The 15,109-nt window shown below is 33.9% G+C and overlaps 1 pseudogene; it reads right to left on the bottom strand.

Moving 5' to 3' along the window:
* LOC123646973 overlaps nt 1–15,109 on the bottom strand; it is a 76,795-nt pseudogene that overhangs the window by 19,367 nt on the left and 42,319 nt on the right.

Genomic DNA, 15,109 nt, shown 5'->3' on the forward strand with positions numbered 1-15,109 from the left:
TGAGGGGGTAATAAAAGCCTCATAGAAAATGTTAATTTTGGAAGAGGTAGTTCATTTTTTGCTTATTCATTTACATGCACGGTTTGTATGTGTGTTTATAAAATGGAGATCGGAGATCCACCAAATGTACGTTCACAGAAAGGCATCAGTCATAGGAAGGCTTTATTTATTTATTTACTCTGTCGCCTGAGCTAGAATGCAGTGGCGCAATCATAGCTCACTGTAGCCTCAAACTCCTGGGCTTCAGTGATCCTCCTGGCTCAGCCTCCTCAGTACCTGGGTCTACAGGTGTGTGTCACCATGTCTGTCTCATTTTTTTTATTATTGGTAGATATGGGATCTTGTTTTGTTGTCTAGGCTTGTCTTGAACTCTTGGCCTCAAGCGATCCTCCTGTCCTGGCCTCCCAAAGTGCCATGAGTCACTGTGCCAGGTCAGAAGGCATTATTTTTAAAGGCTATTAAAATTTATGTTTGGGAAAAAATATAGCTGTCTAGTACTACCACCAATACCACTATTACCATTATAGTGAAAACTCTACAACATGATAAGTGGCAACATTGAATGGTGGGAATAGGAGAGGGAGTTCCACACTTTAACTCATATTGAACATTTAACAATCTTCTCAAACTATTATTCCCTCTAATTGTGAAATCACCCCAAATAATCACTGAATAATAAATGTAACTCCAAATATTTAAGCACACAGAAACATTCACACACACACACAGAGGCATCATTTTTTTAAATGTTGGATTTCTTACTACATAACATTTACTAGACACTGTGACACCAAGCTGTGCCTTTTCTTCAAAGATGATAAACAAAATATATAGGCTGAAAGGAATAAAGAATTATGGATCTTAAATTAATAAAGCATCGCTTTTAGATTTTTATATGAAGCCTGCTTTGTGAATCCTAAGGGTTTTCAAATAATCATAATCATTGTTCATAATCATAATCATAAAGCTAGCTTCTTAAGGAAAAAATTGGAAAATACAGACTACCACAGAAGGATTTTAACTTAGCTCAAGTTACACTATTATATTAACAGCTTTTTTTCCCCTAAGTTTTTCCCTCCTATGGTTGAAAACATGTAAGAAAAAAATAAGTAAAATGAGCTTATATTTTCATGTTTTAAAACTTTATTAATTGCTGTGTAATATCTCATAAGGGAAGAAAAAATATTTTTAAGACCTATGAGAGGTATACTCCCAAAAGTATAAATTACATTTTAGCGATAATATGCCTTAGAAACCTTCTAACAAAAATATTAGTCATTTAAAGCAAATTGAGTTCAGTGTCAGTGATATTTCCAAATGTTATGCATCCTGTTTTCCTTTAATTACTAAAAAGTATTGGGCCACTTTAAAAAGCAAAACCTCCCCTGACATCTTAACACAACCAATAATGAAACAGAGCAGCTGGGAATTTCGCTGCTGTGACAGATGTTCAAAATCAGAATGAGACTCCTTTATGCACTAAGTCCTCATTAAAGCATGGTACTGATGAAGATAGGATCTTAAAAATTCATGGAGCTCGCTGAATTTACACCCAGGTGCCAAACTTCTGACAGGAGAGGAAAGAATATATTTTCTCTTTAAAACCACAATCATGATTCAGGGTCTTTTCTTCTCATATTGTCAGAAGTTTGAGGCCAATGAAGTAAAACTATAAAATGAAGATCATTTGACGTGATATTAAGAAACGGTGCAGACTCTGGAGCCATGCCAGGTGGGTTTGAATCCTGGCTTCATCTCTTCCCAGCTGTGTGACCTGAGGCAAACTGTTGACCCCTTGTAGACCTCAGTTTTTCTGTCTGTAAAATGGAAAAAAATAAAGAGTACCTAACTCAAAAGATAGTAGTGAGGATTAACATTTAGGCAGTTCCTGGTCATATGGTGAACACCATAAAAATGTTTTATATTATTATTATGAGGATTTCATCATGAATATGAATATAGGCAGCAGGTAAACACCTGTTTTAGAAAGGTTTTCTTACAGACTGTCTTCGTGAGAAATGCTGATAGAGAAGACGATGTGCCTTTGAGGGGAGACAGTGAGACTGCTTAGAGAAGTTCTAAGGGACACACAGTTTCCACTCAGGCGCCTATTCTTTTCTTTTTACCTGATCAAGGGAGATACTAACACACAAAGAACAAGTTATTACCTGTTTAGGAACACTGACAATTATGTATACAGCAAATTAGAATAACGGCATGATTACAGTTACATAATGATATAAAACTAAAGCACAACTGTCAATTGTACTTAAAGAGCTCCAAATCCTGAAGTGTTCACAAATGATGCCTAAGAAGATACTCCATGGATGATCTCTCTCTCTCTGACACACACACAAGCACCCTTTAGATGGAATTTGTAAAATAAAGTCAAGTGCAAAGAGAAATATTAAGAAATAATTGGTAATGCAGAAAGATCCACTATTAATATTTGGTGTATTTCTTTCCAAACATTTTTTTTTTGTCTACTGAGAGTTAGAAAATTAAAAAAAAGTATTTGTATTTTTTAAACTTATATCATAAATATTTACTTACATAACTAAATTACCTTATAAATTATTTCAACAATTAAATGGTTGAAATATTAGAAGTATACCATAATTTATGTAACTATCCCTCCTCTGAGACATGTAAACTATATTTTCAATATTTTGCTATTTAAACCAATACAAATATCAGTGTATAATTACCTTGAAATCTCTATTTCAATTTCTATAAATTGACCATATGGAAATATTTGCCAACATGATAGCTAAGCTATAGCTACTACATTATTAATAACCAAAGATATGCAAATTAAAACAATAAATTTTGTTCAAATAGTTTGTCTCCAGGATTTAATTTCACTAAAATACCTGTATCATACTTATCTTTCCTGTTATATCAACGAATGTCTTTCAGTCCAAAAACCCATGAATATCACCGGCCCAACCTTAGTCCCATCAACAGTCAGAACCATCTTGGCCATCCTCTTCAGACTCTGACACAGAACCAACACAAATGAGAAGATATTTATAACTGTCAAGTATGTGCTAAGAGTCGAAAGAGGGAAAGAAGAGTTTTTGTGAAAATAAAGTCAAGGTCAAAATTAAAGACATGAAATTAAATTAAAGACATACTGAGTGTATTAAAGCAAAGTAATGTCAAGTGCAAATTCAGCTTCACATAGGCAGAGATAATTTCTTTTTCTCTGTTGCATGCAGGCCCCTATAAGTGCCCAACAAACATTTATTCAATGAATATTAAAATGTAGTGCAAACAGAAAGCCCAGGCTGAGAATGACCTTAGAATTGGTATTAATTTTTAGCCAGAATTAAATTTTTTTTCTGTTTGAATAGAAACAGCTTAGTTCCTTTCTCTTTCTCTCTCTCTCTCTCACTTGAATCTTCCAAAACATAGTTTTTAACATGTAATTTCTATCTAGTCATAATTATCTCTTTCTCTCTAAAGGCTAAAAGTAGAAATTTGATTGGTTCTTTCACTGTTTCTCAAACTGTGGTCCATGGACCAGCATCATTAGCATAACCTAGGAACTTATACAAATTTTTGGGCCCCACTCACATCAACTGAATCAGAACCTCTAAAGGTGTAGCTCAGCAATCTGTACTTTTAAAAAGTCCTAAAGAATCACTGATACAATCTGGGGCTATTCTCCCTCCAGTGTATTACACACACACACACACACACACACACACTGACACACACACACTGATTTAACTCATTATCTAGGATACCTGACTTACAGAGAAGGTAGAAGTGAGATAAGAAATTTACAGTTTGAGATTAACTATTTCATCTCTATACAGATCAATGTCCCCCACTTAACAAAAGGCAAATATTCATCAAAAAAAAATCTCAATTCACAGCATAGTAACATTACAATGTGCTTGCTTTTTCACATTACAAAATGACTGTTTATAAAGATAAACATTGTAACACTTCATTTAATAATTTGTTTTCTTGGCTCGGAACATAGAATTACAATTCTTTAGCACATGACTTTTTACAATAGAACTATTAACCAAAAGAAATTATACATGTATAATATTCCAATATTGCCAAGGCAAAGTGAAATAATGCAAAATATTACCATGGCACTCTAATAATTAGTATAATATTGAGTCCTTAAAATATGTTTGTCACTCAGTTTGTCTCTGTAGGCAAAAGATATTAATACAATAAGAACCCTATGTACGATTGCTTAGTATGCTTACTATTGATCATGAAGATGGTTATGGGAAGCCATCCATATCATTTTGACTACATAATGTTCACATTAGTAGCTACATATGGAGTCAGTGTCAGTTTTAATACTTGCAATATAATTATGATATTAGTTTCCTGTTCTCACTGACAAAGCCATTTTTAGACTCTGTCAACCAAATCCTCTGGGTTCCATGGAGACATGTGCTACATGAATACAAAGCCTTATTTTTACTCTTTTCACATTATTGTGGGGATTGTTAAATAGAGGAACAGTATATTAAATGTTAATAGTTTTTTAAGCATTGAAAGCTGTTTTACACCTTAGTTAATAGCAACACACCAAATTGAAAACCAAGATACAAGGTCATCTCTCACTTAATATTAATAGTTCTGAATTCCCACTCAGTTATTCTATAGAAAGATGCTTCTCTTTTTAAAAGGCCAAACTTATCCAAAGACCTAAAGTTTCCAAATTTATTATAAAAATATAAAAAAAACAAAGGAAATACCACCTTGATAAGTGGGCGTTAGCAGTTGCCCCAATGATAATTTTATATTAAAAGATAGACCATTGTCCAAACAGGAAGAAAGGAAACAAACTAACCTTGTCATGAAGAATGACCAAATACTTCTTGCCTCACTATAGCACATCAGCAATAAATTACCTGCCTCTTACTGCTGTTTAAAAGTGAAAGTCACTTTATATTGAGGATCATTTTCCTAGTTGATTCCAATTTCTTTGTGGCTTTAGTAAATGCTGATCAGTAGTAGTTACATATATGGGTGATGAGTCAAGAGTTTAGACCACACTCTTCATTTACCACCTGTATTGTTTTGGGTGAGTTATTTGACTTCTTTGAGTCTCAGTTTTCTCATACATCAAGTGGGCATTATATTGGCTTCAAAAGATTATTGTGTTTAATTATACATACTACATATATATAATATAAAATATAATAATTTTAGCAGGGTATCTGGCACATAGTAAATATACAATAAGGATTTCTATTATTTCTATTATTAAAATATGATCTTAATCCAAATGTATCACAAATATATACTTCACATAAATTCCTTAAGCTTACTTTACTATTTTATCTGATGTTATTTAGACACTCCTTCAGGCCGATTTAATCTGAGGTGAATAAAACTTGGACATTAACTCATTCTTTGAGTATTTTTCAATTAGTACAAGCATGTCTGTTTTGTTGTCTGCTGAGGGCTGCCACTCACATAAACTGGGAAGGGTTTGGTTCTAGGTCTGTGGGAGGTGAGTATGTGTACTGGCATTTCAAAGCAAAAAATAACTCCACTTATTAGAAGTTATTATCCTTTCCTCTTTTCATTCTTACACAAGAGACTGTCCTTTCTGTTTGAAAAACTAAGACTGAAAGGGGAATTTAGGACCGTTGAAATGTTTTCCATTTTAAATATGAAATCGTTTAGAAAAATAAAAGTACATTTGGGAATCATGAAATGTATATACAGATTATTATAATGCTCATTATTTCCCTGAATTAATAGAGACTTAAAACATGATACTCAAATACATTTAAATTATTTATATATGCATAAAGGTGACTTTACTGAGTTTTTAATTTGTTAACCAGAGCCTTTTGCAAACAATTCCACTTGATATAAAAATATAAAAGACAATGAAGTTAAAACATATACATATCAATTAATTAAAAATAATAACATTAACAACTCAAGTGGAAGCAAATAATTTTAAAAATTAGTAGCAGGTCAATGTATTCTAAGAATTTTATAAGTAATCAACTTTAAACAATTACTTTTCTAATATTCTCTGGCAATGTTTTTTCCTTGGTGAAAGAAAATTTTGGCTTCCAAAGAAATCAACATTTTAGAATTAAGTATGATAATAGATTACAAAAGAGTAATGAAAAAGATATGCTATCCGATTACCTGCCCACCAACCCATCGATGTCATCCATTCCATACACACATCTAGTAAATGCCTTTGAGAGGCAGCTGTGACATTGGGCAATGGAAAGGACTTGGAATTAGGAGACCTGGATTCACATTCTGGTTCTGCCACTTAACTTCTTATGTAACTTTAATGTTCCATTTTCTTATCCATAAAACAGAATTAATATTACCAACCTCACTGGGGTGTGAATATTATATTAGATAATATATATCCCAGTGCCAAATATGATACTTATATATTGATAATGTAAGTGGGCATGGTTAAGAATCAAAGAATGGAGAAATGGTTATTTCAGTTCCCAACAGGCTGAAAAATATCATTTTGAATTTTAATTATATTTAATTTAGGATTTTTTCATATATTGTCTCATAATTTCTTTCATAGATAATGCTTTCAAATGCAAGTTTTACAATTGTTAAATAATACATGAATTCACAGCATAGTTGGTATTATGCAACTCTTTTATATTTTGTCAAACATTTAGTTCAGCTAGGTATACTGAATGTTCAATAAATGCTATAAAATATATAGGAAAATATAAAAATGAACTAAAATGGAAAAACGATGAGATTGGAGTTTAAAAGGAATGGTCATGACAATTTAAGAAGGGAGAAAATTTTTCAGTTGTTTGTTGAAATCTGTATGTCTTAGGCTAGTTTCTTAGTAGTAGCAGGACCATTGTACCTCTATTGTTTGGATGAGATATACAACCTCAGGTATTGGGGTATAATGTGAAGGAGAGACCGAAACAAGAATAATTAAATGAAACAGTATGAAAATAGACATGTTAATCATTTTAAAGGGTAGTTCTTCTCTCAGTCCTCCCTGAATTTCTGGTCCACAAGAACTTTTGAAACATTTCTTTAACTTAACCACTCATCACAAAAACAAAACAAAACAAAACAAAAAATCAAAATTTTGTTCTCACAGGTAAAGCTACACGCTAAAAGCAGTTATCCTGAATCTTTGACCAGTTTTGAGGTCCATCTAGCTATTCAAGTCTAGGACTGAAGATGCCTAAGACAAGGACTCAGCAAATAAGCATGTTCAGAGTGAGCTAATTTAGGATTTGAAATATTTCCAAATGGAGTCATAGCTCTTTACATTCCATTCTATGAGGTAGGTCTCATACAGCAATCTATCACAAGGACAGAATTTATTGGCAGATTATATAACAGAAAATCCCATGATTTTGTTGGAAACAAATTGCAGAACTGCTCCAAAGACTGAGAAGAAGAGATCAGAAGGAGAGGATGTCCTTCAATTTTATGTTCACAATACACAATATGAACCACTAACTGTGACCTGGACAGTGAGACTTCATGGATGAAGCAATAGAGGATATGGTAAATGTTTTCCCTTATTTAATTTTTAAAATTAATTTTCCCACCCCTTTGATCCATGAGAGATTACTTCATGTTATAATTAGTCTTTCCTCAATAACTGGAGAATTTCCCCTTTCTGGATCCATTCATCAGATGAATTGTTTTTAGATTTTGTTCCAACGTAAGAGTATCATAAGCTACCCAAACTCAACGTAGCCACCACTCAGAACAAGATTAATAAATTCACCTGTGTGCTCAGGTACAGCTACTAGCTGTTAAAACATTGAAATAGTTCCACACCAGGTGATAAAAAGATACCATGTGAGCCACCTCAGCACCTGCTTTTGACCTTTCCACAATCTAGTCATTGCAAAGTATTATCTGGTACTGCAAGCAGCCTTGGCTGTGTACTTGTACTAGTTGTTAAACAATTTGAATATTCCTCTGAGTCTGACTATCAGGTGACTCTCTACTAAACCACATCTATGCATGCCCAAGGAGTATGGTCCCTATTTTAAAGAACTATCGTATGCTTGTGGAAAGAGTAATGTTGTTGTATTACAATCTCTACCTATAGCCACATCACTCCTGAAATTTCAGAGAGCTTAGTTGAGAATCTTCAATGGAGGAGATACAAAAAATGACAACCATGTGATGTTTCCCATCAAAGATCTGTAAAAGAGAAACTGGGTAATGATGACATAGTCTGTCCAGACAGATTAAATTCTAGCCCCCTATCCATCTTCATCAGATTATTGTTGAAAGTATCATTCACTGATACCTGTATAATTACAAACAATTTTCACGGGCTACTTTAAGAACATTTAAATGTGGTCCAAAAGGAGTGGTTTTAAAAACATTAAAAGTCTATAAGTTAAAATCCATGCTGAAATTTCTCAAGGATAAGTGCTTTGTTTCTTGGTTTGTATTGTTGAGCTATGAATTGGTGAATCATCTTTGTAAAAGAAAACATAAATATAAATGTACATTGTAAAGGTCACTTTTAATTTGGGGGAAGTTCCCCTCTAAAACATGCAGATATTCTGAAGATCTTACAAAATTGACAACATGAATCATTTTCTCTTAACAGAAATGGAAAGATCTATAATGACTTTAGCATAGTTTATTTTTATCAGAGCAGAGTTTTTAGGTTGTGTTTTCAAGCTGCATTTTCCTTCTTTGTACAGTGCTTGAGTGAACATCAGTAACCATGGTTTATGTATAGAAAAGGGAAAAAAATGCCTGCTGTGATATCAGTGGCATTGATATAGCTAGAGAACTCTCAAGGTCAAGAATAAAAAAAAATCCTTGAAAAAATATACAGTATAAATACTGAAGCAGTGGGAAAAATTTATAAAGAAAAGGCAGGATATATGTGGTAATATAAAATTGTAAAACTATGGTTCAATAAACACAAAACTTAATATCAAAAAATAGTAAAAAAATATAGAAAATAAATAGAGTCCAAAATATATACTAAGATAATTTTATTATCTCAAGGACACAGCCATATCCTTAGTGGACAAAGGATGGGTAAATCTTTTTGACAAATTTTAAAATCCAGAATCATATGATATATAAGCACATTTAAAATGAAGAATTACATAAAATGCTAATTTAAAAAGAAATAACATCTTGCTGTTATTAAGTTAGAAATAAAGAAAAAAATAGCTAAAAGCCATTGAGGATTTTGGTAGTTAGATACATTACTCTCCTATATTATTTAAAATGTTCAATAGATTGGAAGTTAATCAGGCAATATATATCTCCTTAGTCTATATTTCTTTAAGATCCTGTACTTTCTCTTCTGCAACACTGTACTTAGGCATAATGACTTAATGAGATGTCTATCTTCTCTTCCAAACTGCAAGCACCTATTATTTGGGGACCACATCTGTATTGTTCACCACATTCTTTTAGCACCCAGCATAGAATAGACAACTATCTTATGACCAAATGAATGAGTCTCCACATAATTTAACCAATATTCCCATTGTTGGGAATCAACTCAAATTAATAATTCAAAAGAAAAAAAGTTATGTCATAATAATAGCTAATGATTATTGAACATTTATTAATACAATATATTGCTTTACATGGATTACTTCATTTAATTCTCAGGACAGATCTATCAGGAAGATATTCTGTATCCATTTAGGACATAGGTAAATTGAGGCTCAGGGAAGTTAAATAACATGTCTAATGTCACACAGGTATTCAGAGATTTGACAGGATTTGAGGCTTAATCTGCCCAACTTCAAAGCCCAAGTTCTTAAACACCAGTATATTGTATAGTGCCACAAAATGTTTATGGTTGAGTTAGTTATAAAAACAAAAACTGGGATCATCTACCTATCTAACAACATGGAATTAAATATTGTTATCATTTATGTAGTTTAAAATAATGACCAACATGAAAATAAAAACAAATATGCATAAGAAGGAAGAAGCAGCTGTCTAGTATAGTATTTCTTTTCTTTTTTTAAGGACACAATGATTGGAATAGTATTTATTTATAATGTATGTAATGACAAAACCAGAAGAATGGAGAAAATTTAAATAGTGTGTTAAGATGACGAGTTAATGGTATACCAGATTTTTCATGCTAACAATGGTTTTTAATAAATAAATATGAATATTTGACATTTTTTAGCTTCCACATATAAGTAAGATTATGAAAAACTTTTCTTTTTGTGTTTGGCTTATTTTACTTAGCATAATGTCCTCCAAGGTCATCCATGTTATGTCAAATGGCAGGATTTCCTTTTTTAAGGCTGAATAAAGATACAGAAAAAGAGAATTAAACGGTGGTAATGGAGGAGGGGAAGAATGGAAGATGTAGGTCAAAGGATACAAAGTAGCAGATATGTAGGATAAACGAGTCTAGAGATCTAATGTACAACATGAAGAGTAGTGTTAATAAAATTGTATTGTATTAGGAATTATTTAAACAGGTAGATTTTAGCTGCTCTTGTCACCAAAAAGTAACTATGTGAGATAATAGATGTGTTAACTTGCTTCACTCTAGTACCCATTTTACTATCTATATGTATCCTATAACATCATATTATAAACCTCAAATATACACAATAAAATTTTTAAAAAATAAATTGAATCTGAAATTTAAAAGTCTATTAAAATCTTTATTGGAGAAATACCAAAAATCTACCTAGTTCACTGAGTTTTTGCATTTGCAGAATTTTTAAGTGATCTTTTCACTTTAAAAGATGTGTAACATCGAGGACATTTTATACTGTGCATTCTACTGTGAAATTCATTGCGAATTCTATAGAAGTGCAATAACTAATTGGAACATATAAGACTCTGCTGCATTCGCCCTGCCAGATGCAGAGTGCCAAATTAAATATGTTGTGCACATTCCTATACATGTCCAGGGTTTCACTTCACATGAGGATAAAAAGAAAATTGCAAATAGAAAGAACTACAGCATAAGTCAGCAATACAGAAAGAAATGCACACAGATTTGACTGAAGTAATCAGACCAGTTGGTTCAAATTTGAGATCAAGATTCTATCAGTCCTTCTTGGTACAATTAAAGGTGATGACTTTAATCTGTAAATACTGACATTCATTTACCTTGGGATCACCTCTTAAAAGAGCACAATAGTGAAAATCTGCTGGGCAACAGTGTTCTCTGTTTTCCAAGTGGAACCACAATACCCACAGAGATAACCACATAGGACAATGCTCATTGATAAGGCATGTTCTTACTCTGACTAAAAGATGGAATACAGGACTCCATCCTGCCTCACTGCCACCTGGGTAATTGAACCTTTAATTGTGATGTGGTGTGTGCCTACTAGTCAGACATCCTATGTGTGCATGCTTCAGCATTACCACCATGCTGGGTTGCATGCAAGCAAGTGAAGCTAGTGACCCAGGAACATCTTCTTACCTATTTTTAGGACAAGTGATGACTGAGCTGCAATGAACATAAAACATCCTTTGTGACTGTGTCTACCTGCAAGCTTGGCATGTGGTAAATGTTCTCTAAATGTTAGTCATTTTAAAATAGGAAAAAAAACCCTTTTGGATTCATAATGATTAATTATTCCCTTTGCCAACCTACTGCTGTAGCTTTGGAATGTTTCATTTTAGGGGACAGTGAGACAAAGGGTGGGGCTATTTATATGTTGCTGTTCTACACAGAGTTTGGAGAAGCAGGGATCCAGCTCTTATGTTGCTGTTGCTTCTGCCTTCTGTAGTCTAGTGTGTAGTTTAAAAACAAACCAACGAACCTCCATTTTTAACAGGAACCCAGATGTTTCTGAGCTAGGTATCTGGGGACCAGACTTTGAGAACTGCCACTCCTACACTTCAGAATAAATCAGAGAGATAGCTTAGGTGGACATGAATGCTGTTTTAGCAGCCTTCCTTCTATCAGAGCATGCAGCAATAACACCATGGTTCTGACCAGCAAGATCAACAATGGAGATTCTGATCAAAGTCCAAACAACTTTTTAAACCAGGGTCTTTAACCTGGAATCCATGTACCCTAAGAGTCTCTTTGGATAAGCTTCAGGGGCTTTGTGAACCCCACACAATTATAGGCAAAATATGATATATGTGTGTGTGTGTGTGTGTGTGTGTGTGTATCTATGTGTATATATAGGTGTGTATATATATATATATATATATATATATATATATATATATATATATATATTTTTCCTTTTTTGGAGAAAGGTCCTACTGCTTTAATAGGTTGTGTTTCCATATTGGAACGTATTTTTGCTCCCTTGAGATTAAAGAGCCAAGAATTTTCCTAAAAACCAACATAAATGATGGAGAGTCTTGCAACTGATCCTTGAGTGAGGAGGATCACTCAACCTTCCCTATCAACTCATGGAGATACTCCCACTTTCTGCTAAGGGACAGTGAGTGCTTCCTTGCCTCTTCAGCAGCAGTCAAAGCCAAGTAAAAGACATTCTGATTCTACAGAGAAAAAAATATGATCACCTCATTCTGTTTAAACGGCTAATCAACATTTAGATGTACACTTTTTGAAATCAATATTGCCATGCCAAATTGTTCAGCATTTCTAATTTCAGCTAATTTCTAATATTTGGCAATTGTGTATGATTTTTTAGAATCCTGTTTATTTATCATCTTTGTACGGTTAAGTGATATAACCATACAAAGTTATAATTCTGTTACTTGATTTATCAGCTTTAAGTGATATCCTTTGACTCTACACTGTCGTAGATGAAGTAATCAGTAAATATTGTACCCATGATATTCTACATATGGTACTTACTCTTGTTCAGGCTGAACTTGAACAGCTGGCCTCAAGTGATTCTCCTGCTCCAGCGTCCCAAAGTGCTAGGATTACGGGTGTAAGCCACCATGCCCAGCCTCCCTAATTCTTTTTATCTCTCATTTTTGTTTTGCTTTCTTGCATTGTCTAATTAATATTCTCTTTGTCTTTCCTCTGTTTTCTACAATGTCTATTCTCATATCTGCTCCTTATAATTCTTTTATATTTCTGTGATGGCTTTAGCTTGTTTCTTCCAACTGAATTCTGCCAATTGACACTCTCTTTCTTTCCCCCTCCTTGAGTTCTTACATTTATAATGCATAGTCTTCCTTCACAGAATAAGAGCTTTTTAAAATTTTTCAATGCATAGGAAAACTTTAAGTCATAACTTTCATATCTGGTCTGTAGCAACATTTTTCTTGTAAGTGCTCATCTGTTGAGAAGTTTATTGTCCTCTTTTACATTTTTTCCTAATGGTAGTTTGGTGTCAATTATCTAGCAGTTCCTTTTTTATTATTTGTCTATTGAAAAGTTTTGATTTTTCCTACACAAGCTTTTGTATACTAATTTTCTATGTTAAGTGTGTATATGATTGGGGAGGGTGGGAGGGTGTGTGTATCTGTCAGTGTGTGTGTGTGTGTGTGTGTGTGTGTGTGTGTGTGTAAATGTCCAGAAGTGTTTTCCAGGCATCATAACTCAATAGCTCCAGCCTTTAACTTAGACTCTGGTTAAAGCCTGCATCCTTGGGACATCCATTTACCTAAGGTCTCATGGACAGGACCAGCATCCATTCTGGATCCCAGAGAATCCCTTAGTCATTTTGTCAAATATGGGAGCTCTGGCATAGAGTTATCCATGGAAAATCAGAACTCACTGAGTGAGACAATCTCTAACTAATATGAACTCTTAATACTTATTATAAAAAGTATTTACAAACTGTATCCAGTGAACTTGGCAATCTGTCTGCACCTGATAACACAGAACTTCAGTGAAAATATCCTTAAATCTAGAGTTACATAAAAGGTAAGTTTGGGCACATAGCTCTTATATGGTAAGCACTGAGCTAAGAAATGCCTGAAATTCATATGGGGTAAGAGAAAATTACTTATCCCATTATGATGAATACCCAATGGAAATAAATATTTTGGTAATAAAATTACCTGGATTTAATCTCAGTTCTAAGCACAAGATCATGAACAAATTGTTGAACTTCTATAAGCCTTGTTTATATTATCAAGAAAATGGTGTTAGTCAGCAGGGATCTGATTCATAAGTGAAGTTTAATAAATGTTCAGTTTCCTTTACCTCCTACATCAACATTGGTAGAAATAATGAATTGTGTTTATTAAAAACCAAAACTCTTAACCAAGAGGTAATACTTCTTGGATTATTTGTTGGACAAGGTGATGAAAGAACACAAGTGAAGAACCATTTGGTTAATTCTTGCACTGACCCTCAAAAGCTGAGGCCTCACTAACAAAAAGAAAAGGAAATACCTTAGAAGGGTGAGGAGTCATAGAAATCAACACTCCTGGTTAAGGAGACAGTGTGCAGTTATCTGTTGTGGCCAAGAGAGCCTTTTTCATGAGGACCAGGATGGGGAGTTCTTTCATACGGTGCTGTTGTTAAACCTGACCTGGTTAAGGATACCATTTGAAATGCCAACAGATTGAACTCTTCAGTTGAATTGCCAAGGGGTTGAGCTGTGAACATCCAATGGCTGCCTTAACTTCTCCCCCAATATTCAAGCAAGATGCTGGGAACCCTACATTACCTTGCTGCAGGAGGGAGAACTGGATAACTTCTCACACGCACCTCATGCCATCTTGGCCCTGGGGGTCACAGTTCTGCTCCTCAGCTCCAGCTCCACTTGTTTCCACTACCTAATTAGTGAAACCACTCCTCTTGAACTCATCCACCATCTTTCCAGCACATTCCTACTACACTGGAGGCTGATTCCCAGTGAGAACCTCACACAGAGGGTGCTCCTACCCATGAGGTTCCTCCCTCTCTTAGTCTCACAAGCCTTACTCACCCTATAAAGATACATTAAAAGATGTTGTATGATGAATACATTAGTGAGCCAGAAATTTCAATTCTTCCAGTTAAACCTTGAAAATATTGGATCCTCAGAAAGTAAAGGGCTTAGGCCTTGTTTTTCATTCTCTGCAAGAATAACTCTGTTAAGATAGAGTGTTATGCTCTCAGCACTGTTAGAGCATCAATAAAAGAAATGTCCCTTGAAACAAGTGCATCTTTTACAAAACTGTAGTTGAAGACATTCATGCTATTCTATGCTCCAATATCCCTTACAAAAGAACTAACAAAATG

The sequence above is a fragment of the Lemur catta genome, chromosome 11, assembly GCF_020740605.2.
Source record: "Lemur catta isolate mLemCat1 chromosome 11, mLemCat1.pri, whole genome shotgun sequence".
Lineage (NCBI taxonomy): Eukaryota > Metazoa > Chordata > Mammalia > Primates > Lemuridae > Lemur > Lemur catta.